The 15,661-nt window shown below is 41.0% G+C and overlaps 1 long non-coding RNA gene across 2 annotated transcripts in view; it reads left to right on the top strand.

The window, feature by feature from the left end:
• LOC111554375 overlaps positions 1–15,661 on the top strand; it is a 128,461-nt gene that overhangs the window by 92,115 nt on the left and 20,685 nt on the right. Inside the window, exons 2-3 of one of the 2 annotated variants that reach the window (XR_002735232.2) lie at positions 4,812–4,920; positions 5,508–5,585. The exons of the other annotated variant lie outside the window; for it this stretch is intronic. This is a non-coding gene — a long non-coding RNA (uncharacterized LOC111554375). The remainder of the gene's footprint in view (positions 1–4,811; positions 4,921–5,507; positions 5,586–15,661) is intronic. 2 annotated transcript variants of the gene reach the window in all.

Below are 15,661 nucleotides of genomic sequence, written 5' to 3'. Positions count from 1 at the left end.
ATACACTCATTATTAAGTCTGATTCCATTTTAGATTTTCAAGAATATTTCTGTGTGTAAGCACATTATTTTTAGACACAAACATTTTCACATGGCGCAGCAACCCATCCAGTGTTTAACAGACTGTGTAGGAAATGAATTTTCCACCTGTCCAGATCAAACACAATGCCGGAAGCCCAAGAAAATACAAGAAGCTGGTTCAACGTAGCAACCTGAGTTTTGACAGTCTGTGCTGTTTTTCACAGCATTATGCACTTGTTTCTCTTTGTCCAACTTCTTTTCCTCCTTTTCCCCACCCATTTTCCCTGTCTCTCCCTTCCTCAGCTGGTCCCCAAGGGATACACTTCAGTTTATCATCAATCCTCATCACCACCCCCCTCCCCACCCCCGACTTTCTGAATTGGAGTGACTCACCTTCTCATTAGTGGGGTTGTAACTCTGGAGTCACCTTGGTTCATAACATCTTCACAATTTCGAGCAACATCTGCTCCCGGGCATGACGACTTTTGATGGCAACTGTCCCTCCCTGAAGCCTGAAGCTCTGACTCTATTCAGGGGCACAGTAAAGAACCAAATCGCTGTTTCTCAGGTTTGGACATCCCACTTGACAGTTCTACAGAAATGAAAGAGTGGCTTTATTATCTGCAAAGATTGATACAATTTAGGGGGAACTTTCTCCTCTCTGGTCTGTGGCAGGTTTTCTTTTGCAGAAAGAAAAGTTAAAACAGAAAAGTTAAGAAGTTTGAAAATCACTGCCCTTCCTGGAATTTGAACTGAGTATTATTAAGACTGGAAATAATCAAGCATTTCCTAGTTTCCCTTTCACTAATCAGTCTCCCTAAGTCATAGAAAGTACAATGGAGATCATATATATTTTGGATTAGAGAGACACAGGCAGGCTGAAAACCTAGCTCTCATTTATCAGCTTTATGATCCTGAGAGAATTACTTGACCTTTCTGAAACTCAGTTTCCTCAGTTATAAAATGGGGGCAAGCAAGGCCTATTTCACCCCGTCATTGGGTGGATCAAATGAGATAATGAATGTAAAGCAACCTCTTTAACCAACCACAACAATCCTGTTAGGCATTATAATCTCCATTTCACAGAACGGGGGGAATGGGGAATGATTCAGGAAGGTTAAAGCACATGCCAAATGTCACAGTCACATTGTAGGCGTTTAGTAAATGGAGTCTACTGTATTCATCAACCCAAGAAACATGGATTCTCACCTATCTCAAAATAACTCGTAGTAAGTTGGAGGGCCTTTGCTCTAGTGGGTGAAACAGCCAAGCTTCCTTTTTAAATAGCTCATCAGAGGCCTTTCCAGGGAAGCCCAGAGGGAAAGGTTCTTCTCATTTTCCAAACCCTGACTTCGTTGTACGCTTTACTGAAATGTTACCTCTTCAGTCAACCCAACAACACTTCTAGTTACCATCTCCTTTTCCCAGAGCAGGATCCAGAACTTTGAGAAATGTTAAATCATTTGTCAAAGGTCACAGGTATTACTTATGGTGGAACCAGGTTTGTAAATCTAGATCTCTATGCCCTTGAAGACCATGTTTTTCCATCCCGGCTCATGGCTGTCCCTCACCACCCATTGGCTCAGGGCACGGGACCGTTGTTAGATGTTGGATGAAGAATGGCTAAACCTTTTCAAGGGGCATCCTCTGCGGCAGGTTCTTCTACTAGCCCAACAAACCCATCACGTTTTCTAGAATGAAGCCTAAAGAGAAATGAATCTTAAATAAAAAGCAGAAATCAGGGTCAAATCACCAGATCAATAAGTTGAAAAGGGCAATACAGTGGAAGGCATTTCAAGGTGCAAAACAAAGGAGAGGAGAGTCAGATCAAATTCCAAATTATTTCCAGGAGGAATAGGGACCTAACAGCATAAACTTTTAATTGTGTACATGCTAAAAGGTTTAGAAAACCAGGTTAGTAAAAATGGAGATGTTTCTCTCCTGCTGATTCCCACTGTTCTTCGTACCTCACTTTCCCCTCCAACCCAAACCGCACATCCTCCCTTGCTCACTAGGGATTGTGAATGAAAGACAGAAAATGAATTTAAAGAATCCACAAGGGTACTCTATATTCTTGCCTTCGCGCGGACCCTCAGGTGATTAAAGAAATGTGCATATGAATCACCTGGTGATCTTGTTATAATGCAGATTCTGGTTAAATAGGTCTTGGGGTGAGGCCTCCATTCTGCTTTTCTAACCGGGAGCACAGAGTTCAGATAACGTCACTCAGATTCTTCAACTCTTCTTGAAATGTCAGTGCAGTCCTTAGAATTCAAGGTATCCTCGCGGAAGCAGGGCTGTGAACTCTAAAGTGTTACTCCCTCCCAGACCTCAGAGGACTCTCAGCTGGGAACTCTCTCGACGGTTAGAACAGAATCTGCCTAAGTAGAACAGGCACTCAAGTTAGAGCAGGCAGGTAACCGATTGTATAGACTCTCACCTTGAATCAAAAAAAGACAGGAAAAGAAAGGGCCGTAAGAGACCCAACGAACCCAAGTGATAACCTTTGAATATAGACCAGACGCTGATTGTCTTAAAGTCAAATTTCTTTCCTTTTGAACTTAGAAGGTGAACAATTGGCTGGCAGTAGGGCCTTTTGGATAGAAGTCAGGGAGAGGGGACGGCGAGTCAATCAGGAAAGGAACTAGACTGATCCAGCACAGAACTGGGCTGGAGCAGGGGTCAGTGGGGGCCTTCTCCTTCTTTTCGTCAGTTAGGGTAACTTTTCTGGCTCTGATACAGTGAAAGAGAGTCAAGTGGGTGAGCTGTAAAACTGGCTAAGTCTTAAGGATGTGAATTCTGCTGCAGGGGGCCAGAGGAGAGGTTGAGCCAGCTTCATGAATGCTGCTTCTACGCACAAGGGTTGAAAACTTTGGCTGCAGACAAGAGAAGGGCAGAACTCACTTTTTCTTTGTCTCTGTTTCTTGAAAACCTGCTAAATCCCAGCAGCTGGGCCATATATTGTCTTCTATCACCCAGTAGCAGATTCAGGTTGAGGCTGAGGTTGAGTTGAGAATATGATCAAGAACCCCAGGATTTAGGGCCGGGCACGATGGCTCATTCTTATAATTCCAGCTACTTGGGAGGCTGAGGCAGGAGGATCAGTTGAGCCCAGGAGTTGGAGATCAGCCTGAGCAACATGGTGAGACCCCCCAGCTCTAAAAAAAAAAAGAAAAAAAAAAGATTGGGCGCCATGGCTCATACCTGTAATCCCAGCACTTAGGGAGGCCGAGGTAGGAGGACTGCTTGAGCTCAGGAGTTGGAGACCAGCCTGGGCAAGATAGTGAAACCTCATCTCTACTAAAAAACAAACAACAACAACAAAACATGAGTGCTGGTACATTCCTGTTTTCCCAGCTACTTGGGAGGCTGAGATGGGAGGATCACTTGAGACCAGATCAAGGCTGCAGAGAGCTATGATTGTGCCATTGTACTCCAGCCTGGGCAACAGAGCAAGACCCTATCTCAAAAGAGACAGAGACAGAGAAAGAAAGAGAGAGAGAGAGAGAGAGAGAGAGAGAACTCCCAGGATTTGGGTATCATCACTCATTCCCTGGGAGGATTGAACATTAGATTTAAACCCAACTGCCCTCTGCCCCTGCGCTTGCCACTCAGAGGCAGAAAAGGCAATGAACAAGGTCAAGACTGCTCAGATGATCTAGGATGCCCTGTTGGGCAATTTGGTGGAAGAATGCCAATGTGGGTCAGTTCCTGGTGTCTCATAGCAAGATTGTCTCTTGCATAAAATTTTTGAAAATGCTCTTGACAAGATAAAGATATGAGGCTATGAGAAATATACTCAAGTGTTTGGTTAAGTTGTAACAATTAATCAGCCGGGCATGATGGCTCACACTGTAATCCCAGCACTTTGGGAGGCCAAAGAGGGCAGATTACTCAGGAGATCGAGACCAGTTTGGGCAACATGGCAAAACCCAGTCTCTACAAAAAATACAAGAATTAGCTGGACTTGGTGGCACGCACCTGTGGTCCCAGCTACTTGGGAAGCTGAGGTGGGAGAATCACCCACGCCCAGGAGGCAGAGGTCTCAGTGAGCCAAGATCGTACCATTGCCCTCCAGCCTGAGTGACAGAGTGAGACGCTGTCTTAAACAAACAAACAAAGTAATTTTCAATTATTGAAAAAGGAAATTCATTTTCTACTGGCGATGAAAATATATGCTACCTTATAAGGTCAGCAGAACAGGTCCCTGTTTTCAGAAGCTGGACGGAACCAGTGGCAGAAGTAAAGCCCTGTGAGTCACTCCACTTAGGCCAGCTACCATTTCACATGGCTAACACCCCCTGGAATCTGTTAACATTCTTTTTTTCCTAAAAACTTTCTTAGTGTATGTGGAAAAAAAAGGGGGGCGGAGGGGCCTGGGGGATAAAGGCTACTGTCAAATTGATTAAGTGAACGCTCATTAGAGAAAGTAACAAGAGGTAAAATCTGCATATGCATTGCAGAAATGTGTCTGATCTTGCTTAAGTTGTAAAAGACAAAAAGGGCTGAAAACCTCCCCCGCTGGAAGTACTTGAGGGAGAACTGGGGGAGGGGAAAGTTCTCTAACAGTAACTTTCCTTCATTGTAAACACAAGCCAGAGCAGCCACAGACTCCAACACTCTGGTACAAACTTTGTTTTCTGATAATTTGTAGTACAATTATTTTTTTAAAAAAGAATTAACCTGACTGTTCTTAGAATACAGTAGCCACTTCCTCAATTTCTTTTAATGTAAGGTGTGTGTGTGTGTGTGTGTATGTGTTTTGAGACAGAGTCTTGCTCTGTTGCCCAGGCTGAAGTGCAGTGGCACAATCTTAGCTCACTGAAACCTCCACCTCCCAGATTCAAGTGATTCTTGTGCCTCAGCTTCCCAAGTAGCTGGGATTACAGGCTTTTCAGAAGTACATAAAGACTTAAACCAGTTGATTTTGTGTCACTGGAGCAGAAGTTTTGTTATTGTGCAGTGTAGAACAGAATTTTTTCTTCCCCAGTTTAAAAGAAAAACAAGACTTCAGTTAACTATTTGTGTGTGTGTGTGTGTGTGTGTGGTTGTTGGAGGTGGGCAGTGGCAACCCTCCCCAAAGTCTTTTAGCTTATTGGCCCAAACAAATAAATCTAGAATGAAGATCTAGATTCCAGGTAACAATGTTGATTTTGGAGCAGATAAGGGTCCCTCTGCTTCTCATGACCGTCAGCTTGGTAGTGTAATTCCAATGCTTAAGCTAGCTACTTGGATAACCCTTTTAAGAGGATAGTAGTATTTCCAGTTGTCCTGATCTATGAGAGTGGCCTAATATTACAGCCCTATATCATTAGGATAACCCTGATGATTTTTTTGTTGGTGTATATTTTTAAGGACAAACGTTTCAAAAATAATGTCAAGTCGGAAGGTCCTGTTAACGTTCACACTCATGCATTCTTGTGATTAACATTAAATGTTTTTAGTAATACCTCTAACTTGCCTCCTCCTCTCATGAAACCTAATCAGAAAATTTCTTAATGAAAGAGATGATGATGTTGACCTTAACTTCCAGAATGAAGAAACTTCAGGACTTAGTCTGAAAAGGTAAGACAGACGATGACATCAAATGTACCCCAGTTGGCAGAAACCCTTAATTTTGTAAAGTTAAAAATAAGAAAGACACAAACTTGACATTTCTTAGGTTTAGAAGAAAGACAGCATGGGTACTTGAGGTGTGAACCAAATTGTCTTGAAGATTTGAAAATAAATGAATAATAATCATAATTTTGTGCCAGAGAATGTTCTTTGCAATATCTGCAGACTGGGGACAAAGCAGTTCTTCTCCTATATGGGGTTGTCTGAGCTGTTTTGCACCATTATGTGCTTCGGAGATCCTTGTAATTACAAATTTAAGACTTAAATCCTCAGTTCTTCTTTATATTTCTAAACTACCCCCATAGGTATATTTACTTCTTTCTTTTGTCAAGCTTAAGCATTTCCAATTACCTCAGCCTCTAAAGGGAAGCGTGATGGTTAAATTCCTGCACTAGTAATGACATTTATTAATCTAGTTCTGGTGAGAAATATTGAACTTCTTGCCTCCCAAATCATACATTTTAATTCTGAATACACCTCCAAAGAACACTGACATTGTTTAATTAAAATAAGAGTGCACATTAATAAGAAAGGATATCATTTTGTCATTTATATGTAATTCTATTTTGTTTAAAAAAAATGAACAGAGACTGGTAAGTTCCATAATTGCCCTCCATGGTGAAGAAATAAGTGTAGGAGAGAAGAAAAGCACAGTAAGACACATATGTTAGTAAAACACTCCTTAATACTACACAAGCTACAGAAAATGCTACTTTGCATTTGGTCCTCAACGTGGCTAACTGCAAGCCATTGAGTAAAAAGTGCACCTTTTAAACTAATTCCATAGTCAGAAGATAGAGCCACATCTTGAAGCCTCCTCATTAATATGCTATAATGGTCAAATAAGAGATTAATAGCAAAGTCACCTGCTAAAGCAACCAGGAACCTGTTGATTAACAATAAGCCTCCCCAAAATAAGATACCAGATTGCAAAGCAAAATCAAGTCCCAGGGCAACAAGTGCTTCTGTAATTTATTCCTTCTTTATATGAGGGCATAAAGCTCCCTTTATAAACGTGTTTTCTAGGCCCTGCTGTGAGCTGTAGGTGTGAGCTTTTCAGCTGATTTATTAATTTTAGTTTCAATCAACGTGTCACCTGCAGACACAAAAATGTAGGCCTCACCACAGAAAATACAATTTAAGAAAAAAAAAAGAAAGAAAGAAAGAAATGGAGCTTTAATTCAAAAACTCTGCCAAGATTTTTTTTTTTTTTAGATGAACACTGGAACGCCTATTCTTTGAGATCTAAAATAATTCCCAGCAACGTAATTAAAAAAATCAAAATTAAACATTTTTGTCATACTTCGAAAGTCAGTCTTAGACCCAGGGAAGAGTAACATGAGGCTGCCAAAACAGTCAGCTACTCTTGTCAGTAGGGGTACATTCTCCCCAAAGAATCGAATGAACAGCAAGTCCCCTGGGCAAAATGTGCAAAAAATTCTCAATTAGTTGTCTTTATTTAGTGAGCACTATGGGGTCCTCAACCACACTATAGAATTATGGCAAGAAAGCTGAGCTCTTCACTGGCTTATTAGCATTCTCAGAGGGTTGGAGTGCTGCTGATAGCAGGCTGTTGCCTCCAAGAGCTGTTGGTGGGACCCCTACACTCCCGGGCTTTGTCCTTTTGTCCTTCTAAGCCAGCAGGAAGTACTGCCCCATGTTCAGGGCATTCTGGGATACCTTCATTCCATTCACAGTTCGCATTACCGACAGAGGCCGAAGTCTTTGTTATTGACTATGACCATCACTGTTGCAGGTTTCAATGAAAAGCAAAAGCAATCTGTATCAGTCAATTCTAAATGAAGGTTTAGGAAGTAACCCCCTTCCAAATGAACATCCTTGTAGGGCTAGAGTGGCCTTACGTGGCCAAAGCCCCATAGGAAATCAAGGTCTCATCTTATAATCTGGCTGCTGCATTCTTTTCATCCTAAAACTACAGTGTTAGGCAAGGGAACCAAAATAGGAGTGGGCTAATGCATATTCCAGACTGACGCCTCAGTATATACATTTTTTCAGCACTCCCTTGCCCATAGAGCTCCCCCAACGCCCTCCTTCCCACACAAACCCACCTACCCCTAACTACCCATTTCCCCAGAAAAAGAAAATCAGAAAGATGAAAACAATGAAAAAGAACTGGCAGCAACTATTAGAAATGTCTTTTCTAAACAAGAGGGTATTTGCTGCTTTAGGGAAAACACTATCATTGACTAAATTAATAAGTTGTCTTATCAACTGCCATAAGCCTTGGAGTCTAATTAATTTAGTACTGATCAATAGTCCTGAATGAGGCATTGATTTCTGCCTGCTTGACAGGGCTGGAGCTGAAATCACTTTCTCTGTACACCCCCCGCACCCGCACACACACACAAACACACACACACGAAGCTTATACGTTATCACATTAAGATTTTATTTCCCTCATCCCATATGGACGTGAATTTCATGAACCAAGTATAAATGAGGAAATGGGATGAAAAACAACTTTGGAAGTAAAAACAGCTTCACTAGAAAGTGCAAAGAGAGCTCGAACACTCCCAGCCAAAGTTCTGCTTTCTTTGAAAATGTCCTCTGAGTGAGATAGAACATTTAAAAAGAAAAAAAAGAAACTGAAGGGCTTTGCTTAAACTACATAGTAGATGCTCTAATTGGTCATGAAACATGTAAAAATGGATTGGGTTATCCAAAGAGTAATATTCTTCTGTCTCTTGTTTTTTAAATGCTGATGATACTTTATTAAAAATATTCTGACGCAAATAAATAAAAATAGTAATGCTATATCTGGCCAAGGGCAGAAGCAGATGGGGAGCCTTTGATAAGAATGAAACCATGTGAAAGATCTACCCCAGATTTGTCTTTCACTGCTGCGACTGGTGAGCTAGGGGTGGGGGTGCAATGAGGAGGACTTCCCACTCTCCCCACCCCCACACACATCAATAAATAAATAAATAAATAAATGGGGATAATATTGGGACAGTATTGGTTGAAAATAATTTAAGCATTTGACTTTTTAGTTTTTATTTGGACTGACAAGATATTTATTCTATTAAGATATATATCCCAAAAAGGGGCTAGGTTTGCATCAATGTTTTCGCATTTTCCTAGGACACAACCCTGCATTTTCTTTCGGACCCCTCCTTGTTTTTGCAGCTGTTCATTTTCATTGTGCAAGCCCTCCTTTTGACACTCCTGAAAATCCTGGGTCCTTCCCCTTAGACCAGGCCACCGGACAATTTTTCTCCCATTCTTAAACATGACTTGAAATAAGAAGGATAGCAAAACTTTTCAAATATTTTAAAGATGATGCTTCAATTTCAAACAGGGAAGGAAAATAACTTAAGAACTTGACTATCTCAGAACGATTTTCTATTCAATAAACATCACCAAAAAAAGAAAAGGAAAATAGGAGAACTGAAAATATGAACTGCCTTTTTTTTTTTTTTTTTTTTTTTTTTTTGACGGAGTCTCGCTCTATTGCCCAGGCTGGAGTGCAGTGGTGCGATCTCGGCTCACTGCAACCTCCGCCTCCTGGGTTCAAGCAATTCTTTGCCTCAGCCTCCCGAGTAGCTGGGATTACAGGCGCCCACCACCACACCGGGCTAATTTTTGTACTTTTAGTAGAGACAGGGTTTCACCATCTTGGCCAGGGTAGTCTTGAACTCCTGACCTCGTGAACCACCCGCCTCGGCCTCCCAAAGTGCTGGGATTACAGGCGTGAGCCACCACGCCCAGCCTGAACTGCCTTCTTTTACAGGGTTGGAGAAACCATCTAAAATAAAACAAGAAATTCATATTCTTTCCTGAGCATTTATTTAATGCCATTTAGCTTTTTAAAGATTTTATACACACACACACACACACACACACACACACGCAAACACACACGTATATATATTTGAAAGTCCTAGAAGAGTCCCACCCTTAATCTCTTTGAGGCCTCTATGAGTTTCCATAGCACTTTACAAAAGATCTTTATTGAAGAAAGGATTGGACAAACTTTCCTTATATGTGTGGCCCACACCATTAATTGCCCCATCTCCTTTAGTAAGGCCTTATTCCTATGTAAATACCCTTGCATAATGTTACAGGCTATTGTTAGGCCAGCGCCAGTCAGTCGCCACTTATATGCATTTTTACTTCAATCCGCTGCTCAGAGAATGAAAAGATGTCTGGACTTAAGCTGTTTACCAACTGGGCCGAAGCTGCAGAGCGGCAAAACTGAAGAAAGCCTCAAGCAACTGCAGGAACAAGCTTTTACAATGCGAGCAGCCATTTTCAGTTGAGTTATTAACCCACCCTGAAACTCTTCTAAGCTATGCCTTTTTTAAAGAACAAATGTGCTGAATCAAACATGAATGAGCCAGAACTATGAAGAGAGAAATCCTCTAAAGAACTATTGAACACAACATAGGTTTGTAATCATTTTGTCTCAGTTGCCTGCTACCAACATTATCAAGGATGATAATGCTGGCTCAGTTGAGGCAATTGTCTCGTAATTAAACAATAGTGCGGTACAGTAAAAACACACATGCAAGCAACACACACTCTGAGTCACAAAACAATGTGCAAGAGATGAGAAGGCTGAGTTAATACCTCACCACCAGGATCTTACATTAATTTGACTACTAAAACACAGTGATCTCTAACGAGAACATTGGAAAATGCCTCCATATCCAAGTCTTTCTGATTCTCTCAACCCTATGTGGCATCATCTGTGCTTAAACTGAAAAAATAAAATACTCTTTACTTTATAGTCATAATGATCCCCTGGCATGGCACACCATGAACATAAAGGAGCAAAATTCTACCAAAGGGAGCTAGCTTTTTTCTCTGAAAAATGTGCTACAGGCAAAGATCATTGTATTTATTTAATGGCACCACAATCTGAGTAGTGTGGTATTAGCCTAAAGAAACTCTTGACTATTTGCATGCTTATTAGAATCCAATGAGTACTTAATAGGTGGATATATATGACAGAAAACATCTCATTGCATAGTTAGTGCTACAGGAAAGACGGGAAGAGACGCGCGCGCGCGCGCGCGCGCTGAAGAAAGCAGTCTTGAGTTAATTAACATCACAATGCAATCAAGTACAACAGTCATAGCTGGAAAACCATTTCTACTAAAGCTGCTAGACTCAACCTTGCCTCTGCAGGTCAGCTATGGCACTGATAACCTTTCCAGCAGACAAATACATGTAACATCGCCTCATCTAATTAAAAGCTCAGGGAGGTGTAGAAAAATACCAGCACATTGAATCCAAGAAAATGAGTGCTGCCTTCGGCTGATGAAGCTACCATATGTTGCTGCTGTTTACTCTGGAAGGAAACTGAGTCACTTAACATTTCAATAGGTTAATCAATTGACAATTAAATAGAGAAATTGGTTAACTCTGAAAACAATTAACATGACACTCCATTAAGTACACTTTCTAATTGCCACAGCTGTGAGTAGAAATTAACGTGCATGTTAAAGGATCTAACTGGGGTGGCACTGTTTTTTGTGTGTGTGTTTAGGAAAACGGAATTAGTTGAAAAGTCGGGTTTTATTTTTATAGATTAGACAGTAGGAATTCTATCATCAACTGCCGTTTTAGCAGAGGGGAGCTATGTATATTTTTTCCTTCTTTTAAGGACTCACTTCAAGTTGTTGAAATATTTAATTTGCAATAATTAATTAAAATAGCCCGAACTCCTCCCACCAAATTACAGGTTGGTGAACAAAAAGAGAAATCGCTCCCTTTGCCCACTTTGTGGACAGAATTACTTTGCAGGAACAGGTATATTTCAAGATTTCCTTTCCAATTAAACAATGCAGTGCAGTGCACACATTGTAAAGACAGAATTTTCACTGAACATTTTCATGAATGGTTTCCGGTTGTTGGCTGTATCCTGAACCTTACTGTAAAATGGTAACAATAGTGTTTGCTAGTAACAATTTTAAATTAGGAGGCCAGGAGTTAGGATTTTATAGACTAATACACATGCCTGCTATAGCCAGTTGGTAAGATGAAGAATACTCATTTACAAAACAGGCAATAATTTAAGGAAATCATAAATCTTTTGATATATATTAAAAGCCAAATACATATTTTTGAATGAATGAATATCTTTAAGAACTGATTATCAAAATTATTTTATGTAATCTCTCCCCCCTCACACTCCTTACTACCTTTTTGGATAACTTTACTATCTCTGGATACTCAAAGATGAATAGGATAAATCCTACTTTGAGGGACTGATGGTCTGGCAGTGGAGAGAGTGGCATTTGAGGAGAAGAGACTAAAGGACTTAGTGAACTGGTGTAAGAGAGGAGCACTAAGAAGACTGAAAGTTTTCTAGTTTGGACCCCTGGTTTGGCGGGGAGGTTATTAATCAAAATAAAGAAGGAACACAGGTTAGGAGTGGGGTGGGGATAAAAGAGAGTAAATTTAATTTAGGACATCCTGAATTAGAAGTGTCATAGGATATCCAGGTGCAGATGTCAACTAGGCAATTAAACATATATACATATACACACATGTATTTATGTAATATATTTACACATACATATATATTTATGTTATACGCACTATATATAGAAAGAGAGAAATTTGTGGGAGTTGTGAGACTATTAGCAGCCACCTTCTAAGAGTCTGGACACCTGGTTTGGTAGTGAAGTCATTAATCAAAATAAATGAGCAGGTGGCTGCTAATTATATGGAAGTAGATGAGATTGTCTATGCAGAACACGCACAATATGTAGAATAAGAGAAGAGGGCTGAGAACAAGATCTTAGGTAACACCAGTACAAACAGGATAGACAGAGGAAGAACCAGCAAAGGAATCTGAGAAGAAAGAGGAAAAGGAGGAGAATGAAAAGAGAGTTGTCATGGAAGTCAAAGGAGAAGAGAATGACTACTATCCATGGTTAGGTAGGAGATCAGCAGGATGTGTTTTCCAGGCACTGGTCACAAGACCCTGCTCAAGAAAACAGGAGCTGATCAAAATGATTTATAGCAAAGGAACTGGTCAAAATCAGCTAAACCCAAGATGGCAATGAAAGAGACCTCTGGTTGCCCTCATTGCTAGCTGTATGCTAATTATAATGCATTTGCATGCTAGAAAACACTCCCACCAGCACCATGACAGTTTACAAATGCCATGGTAATTCCTGGAAGTTACCTCATATGGCTTAAAAAAGGAGGTACTCTTGGTTCCAGGAACTCCCAGAAAGTTCACAAATAGCCCACTCTTTGTTTAACATATAGTCAAAGAATAGCCATTATATAGCTAGCCGGCAATCTACTAGGGCTGCTGCTTCTACTGCTGCTACTACTGCTACTGCTACTGCTACTACTGTATCTGTAGGGCAGCCATTTTCCTGGACCCTGTTTCTCTAATGAACTTGTTTTTGCTTTGCTTTGTTTGCTCGTTGGTGAAGTCTCTCCTGTGCAAAGCCAATTTTGAAGTCGGGCTGCATCAAAGGGGTCTAGTAAGAAGCTGGCAACTTATAATGTGGCAATTTGGAACCACAGTGTCTTGGTGATGGTTGTTTGGTTGGCATGGTGAAGGCCTGAGTCAGAACATCATCCCTATGGGTGAAGAGTTAATGGATGATGAGGAAGGAGAGATGTTGGATCACTTTGAGAAGCTTGATTATGAAGGAGAGGGACAGAGCAGTGGCTTAAGGACTGCAGGATATGAGGACAGTTTTGTTTATGTCTGAGTTTGGAAATAATTGAAGATAGGGCTATATTCAGATGACCCAGAATGGGAAGATGGAGGTTCTGACTGTTGACTGCTGGCACGTGCGTGTGTGTGTACTAATTTTTGTACACCCGGCTAATTTGTATGCCTGGCTAATTTTTGTACTTTTAGTAGAGATGTAGTTTCACCATGTTGGTCAGGCTGGTCTTGAACTCCTGACCTTGTGATCCGCACCCCCTCGGCCTCCCAAAGTGCTGCGATTACAGGTGTGAGCCATCATGCCCAGTCTCCCTCACTCTTAAAACTCTGGCATTATACCGTCCAATAAAGACTTAGGTCATAACTTTTGCCTTGGGACCATCTTTTGAGGCCACCAATGTACCAAAAATGTAATGAAGATGGTAATGGTAGTATCGTCATCAAGATTTCAGTCCACCCTTCCCAGTGAGAATAGGGAATAGGAAGAGAAGCAAAGGAGTATAGTGAGGGTGCTGCTAGCCCACATAAACTATTGTACAAATTTAAAAAGCTGACTTCTCTGGATCTATGCAACTCATAGGCATGGCTTATTGCATAGAATTTGGACTGGATTTGAGCTCTCAGGTATCCCCTCAGCTGCATATCCTTATGCAATAAACATCCTATACAAACATAGTCTTGAGCATAGTAGAAGCATTATGCAACTTATGAAGGAGGAAATTCAGAAAGCTCAGTTTTGTAAAGCACTTCTAGTAGCACATGTTGATGTGGTTATATCCAGTTCTAAGCAAGAGATGAATTTTACACTTATTGTCTACAGTCCCGGTTTATATGACAGTTTATCTTTTTTAGGAAACAGCTTAAATGGGTCTTTTCCTTAGTAGGCTGGTAGAAGAGAGATGAGTTGAGCTGGGTTATAACTAGTCAATTCAATCCATGTTGAAGCTGTTGTTTAAAATGTTCCAGGCATTATACCACATGGGGAGCAACAATAAGGAATCAGCACAAGTTTGCATACATTTTTAGCATCACTGAATAGCGCAGAATAAAGAGCAGAGAAAATGGATGATTGTACTTACTCAGGACTGAGAATGCCTTTCCGTTTTTTCATTAGCTACTCACATTTTTACCTTCCACTCAAACCTGGTTCAGGTGCTGTATCACTCAGGGCTTCAATCTTCTCTTAATACTCAACCCCCACATCCCCCAAGGAGGCAGTTAGATTTCCTGCTTCACCATTTTCGATACATCAAAATCCCAAAGAAATGGAAGTACAACAGCTATTCTCTTCCATTTATCTGCTGAATACAAACCTCCCTTTCAAAACATTGGAACACTCATAGCCCTCAAGATGGCAGGTGGAACTTTGGATACTTGGTGGAATGCGGAATGATGGGGCATGGGAGAGGGAAAAGCCAGCACCTGTACTTAGGTGCGGCCGAAAAGAAAAGCTTGCAGACCCCCTCATTACACATTCTATAACAGAAAGACATTCTCAGGCTCCCTTAATTCAGCAAACATTTCTTTGTTGCTTACCATATGCCAGACCATGTGTTACCACAAAGGTGCATAAAAGTTTCTGCCCTTCATGAACTTATGATCTAGTGGGAAAGATGAAAACATGAACAGATAATTTCAATATAATAAAATGACTGCTGTGAGAAATGCATGAAGAGTGTGCAAAGGGCATTGGTGGCTCGTCCTGCCTTCGGGGTGATGGAAGGCTTCCCAGAAAAGACCCAGGAGCCGGCTTGAGTCTGTCACTCAGGGACTACTTATCACCTGGCTCTCTGTTAGCCTTATCCCTTTTCTGTCTCCACCTAACCCTCCTCGATTCCCTCTGCAATGATTCACACTCCACTTTCCCTAATTTTCAAACGATTTATGTTTGCACAAGCTAGACTTTCAATCTGGAATCTCTTCTCCCACTTCCCAATTCTGGAAAACATCTATTTATCCCTTACTAGTCACCTCCAAAGTAATTTCTGTGACGCTTTCCCTGAAACTCCTAGGCAGAATCGCCTCCTTCCTCCTCCCTGTTCCTAACCTACCATTGTACTTCTAAGCCCAAACTGAGCTCTCCAGACTACCTTTGTACTCCCGTGTTTACCACCGTGTGCTTCTAAGATAATATTCACCACATTTTTTTCTGCATATGTTTGTTTTTCCGCATTAGACTGTGAGCTTTTAGGGCAGAATAGGGCAGAAGTCATTCATCTTTGTTTCCCGAGTGACTAGCGTTGTAAAGGGTCCTTAGCTCTGTAACTTGCTATGTGAGGGATGAATGATTATATATAATATACTATGGAAACATTGATGATGGAGTCACTCACTGTGCTGTTTGTGCTGAATAAAACATTTG

This window comes from Piliocolobus tephrosceles, chromosome 6, assembly GCF_002776525.5.
Source record: "Piliocolobus tephrosceles isolate RC106 chromosome 6, ASM277652v3, whole genome shotgun sequence".
NCBI classification, from domain to species: Eukaryota; Metazoa; Chordata; class Mammalia; order Primates; family Cercopithecidae; genus Piliocolobus; species Piliocolobus tephrosceles.
This window is presented reverse-complemented; position numbering and strand designations above follow the sequence as displayed.